Genomic DNA, 3,555 nt, shown 5'->3' on the forward strand with positions numbered 1-3,555 from the left:
GTCTTCATCCCTTCTGTGACGTGTCGCAGAATATTTGCAATATTCTTGTGCTTCGCAGGGGTGAAATTATTTGCGTGCCATGTTTTAGACGTGTTTTTGTTCACATTGCACGTATTTGCACAGTTCGTGCGTCTTCACCCTCGCTGTCACGTGACTAAATATTTGCAATATTTTTGTGCTTTGCAGGATGCAGCCGTTGCCCACGACGAGCAGAATGCTGTGTGCCCTGGCGCGTACAACGCCTGCCATCTATCGCTTCCGTTGGAGCAGCTTCACAGAAAGGACTGTACGAGATATGACAACGCGGCTGAACATGTATTGGACATTTTGTAAGGAATTCTATGGAAGAAAGCAGAAACTTCATATGTATAGAAAAAATAAAACGTTTCATTGTCTCACTTTTGTCTTTCGTTGTCGCATTGAATGCGAAAGCAGTGACATACGCATGACTAAATATTCTTTTGCGTGTTCTTTTCCGCAGCATTTGTTGGTCACCGCGGAAAGAAACACGCGAAAAAAGTATTAAGTCTTGCGGAGAGTAACTGTAGAAAATCATCCCTGGGATAAAAAGTTCATCCGAATGAAGCGTTTGAGTGGACCGACCGTTGGTCCTTGCGAGGTGCAACTGCGAGGACTAACGGTTGCCCGGTAAGGTGTAAATGTGAGGACCAAATGTTAGTCCATTGAGGTGATCTGTTGGGACTAACAGTTGCCCGGTAAGGTGTAAATGTAAGGACTAAATGTTAGTCTATTGTGGGGACTAACTGTTAGACCCGGTGCCGTTAGTCCTTAAAGGGATCAATGGTTGTGGCAGCCCCATTAGTCCCCAAAAGGACGAACCACACACCCTTTTAACACCCTTTTGCCTTAGAGTGTAGTGCAGCGTCCTAATATCGCGTCAGTACCTGATGTCGCGCGTGGAATCGAAAAGAGTGTATGAAATTTTCACCTACACGATAAGGAACTATCATTCCTTAGTGCAGCGTCCTAATATCACGTCAGTACCTGATGTCGCGCGTGGAATCGAGAAGAGTGTATGAAATTTTTTGTTTTTCTAAATGAGTGAATCTTTTGTTGTTTTTGGGGTGTGTTCGCCGTCCGACGCATGTGGTATTCTGCGCAGTAGTACGAATGTTTTTTTTCTTGTTAGTCTAAAGAGTTGTATCATGAGCCGATAGTTGAGATCGTTGTGATTAGTGGTGTATATATTCTTGCGTGTTCCAAAATAAACGTGGTTTGAAGTTGCGTTTCTGCTGTCTACGTCTCTATCTTTTGTTCCGTGTTTTTGCGCTACCCAATCGAAGTAATGCAACTTTACCAACCTAATCCAAAGGTTTCACAGCGCATACAACGAGGACGAGCAAAGAAGAGACACACAGAGTGCTCGTCCTCGTTGTATGCGCTGTGAAACCTTTGGATTATGCTGCACCAACTAGCCGAACGCTCAACCTTAGTTTACCAACCTGCTCAACTTGCCGCACTTATCTAACAAAAGGTATTTTGGTGTACCGTATCTGTTTCATCCTGCTGTCTGTATTCAGATAGTTTTTGAAGTGAAAGTTTGATTGTTAGCACGGATGCTTTCTTGCTGTCCTCCTTGTGCCTTCCTTACATTATCTATGCCTCTTTATTGTTTTTTTCCGATGTGGTACTTGCACTATAACTTTTGTAACGTGCTACCAAAATGAGCGCTCTGCTTTATTCTTGCTTTTAACTATCTGCGTTATCTTTGCTACTGTTTACACATTTATACTTCACTTGACTTTGCTGTTCTGCCGCCCCGCCACGGTGGTCTCGTAGTTATGGCGCTCGACGGCTGACCCGACGGTGGCGGGATCGCATCCCAGCCGCGGCGGCTGCATTTTCGATGGAGGCGAAAATGTTTGAGGCCCGTGTACCTCTAGATTTAGGTGCACGTTAAAGAACCCCAGGTGGTCGAAGTTTCCGGAGCCCTCCACTACGGCGTCTCTCATAACCATATCTTGGTTGCGGGACGTTAAATCCCAGATATTATTATTGTTTGCTGTCCTGCCAAGGTAATTTTGAAAACAAATATATAATTATCTAAGCGTGCTTAGAGCATACAGTACCAAAAATTCTGCTTACCTCGTAATAAAATAGTGAAATTGATTTAATAATAATATCTGGCGTTTTACCGTCTCATAACCATGATATGATTATGAGAGACGCCGTAGTGGAGAGCTCCGGAAATTTAGAGCTCGTGGTGTTCTTTTACGTGCACCTAATTCTAAGTACACAGGCCTCAAACATTTTCTCCTCCATCGAAAATGCAGCCGCCGCGGCCGGGATTCGTTCGCGCGACCTTCGGTTCTGCAGTCGAGCGCCATACCACTAGACCACCGTGGCGGGGCTGAAATTGATTTTGCATTATAATAATAGAAATCATTAGGAGCCATCTTAAAGATGTTAGATGAAAGATTCGACAAACATTGATACCAAATTTTTTATGGGAGTGCAAACGAGTCGTTTCAGGCAATTTTAGAAGGGCATTGAATTTTCTATTGTCTTACCTTAAGTGGTAAGTTGGCGATACTTCATGCCTAATCATCATAGCTATGAGGGTTCCAGCCTGTATCGTGTTCCTCTACTTCTTCATTGTGAGTGTTTCATAGGAACCCCATTTCTATTTTACTTATGTCTGTTTTCCTTTTTTAGGTCTCTCTGAATTTTTTTACTATTAATAATCGCCAGATAATAGGAGCTGTAAGTGGAAATAGCGCTAATAGCGGCTATGTGCTGCGACGCTTTGTGCAACTATAGTGCCACGCGCTCTTATTTCTTTATGTTGGTGTGACTGATTTTTAACCCGCAAAAATCTGTCGGCACCACTCGGCCCAAGCCGCGCTGCAACGTTTGGGAAGCTTCGCATTTTTTCCCATTGTTCTGTTAAAATTACGTTCAGGGCGCGAGCAGCCTAGTTTATTCGGGAGCCTGCGCGAGCACCAGCGATAACGCTAGAATGTTTGATCCCTGATGTATGAAAGACGACGCGTTCCGCAGATGATCAGATTACCGACGACCGACGAATGTGATCGCCGCTATCAGTGCGCCGCGTGGTTTCATTGTACTTTCAGTTACTTAGTTTTTTTGGCGCAAGTTAGCTCAGTAAAAAGTTTCGTTTCTACAATTTGACTCAATAAAACAATGAAATATGACGTCTGGGATACAATTTGACTGCTGCCTTCTCACTCGTCGCTATACCACGTGACAATACAATACGTCTGAGACGCTTTGTGCTACGCATGTTCTTTTCTTAAAGGAAAATTGTTCAGAGACTGCACGTTAGCGAGTATATCGATAACGAACGCTTTACACCAGCAGATAAGTAGAATATGAACAGCCATTGCAGTTTTATGTCCCCTACGTATACACTATGCGTTACAAAATATGGCGTTCCCAGCTTTGTTGCTGCTGTGCACCTGTCCGGTTATCGGGTATTGCGTAGCGGTGGTTAACGGACAAGGTAAAACTCCACGCCGGTATTTTTATCATCGTGTGAAGGCTTCTTAGTGAAGTTCTTGTGATTATATGGCA

This window comes from Rhipicephalus sanguineus, unplaced genomic scaffold (genome assembly GCF_013339695.2).
Source record: "Rhipicephalus sanguineus isolate Rsan-2018 unplaced genomic scaffold, BIME_Rsan_1.4 Seq10031, whole genome shotgun sequence".
NCBI classification, from domain to species: Eukaryota; Metazoa; Arthropoda; class Arachnida; order Ixodida; family Ixodidae; genus Rhipicephalus; species Rhipicephalus sanguineus.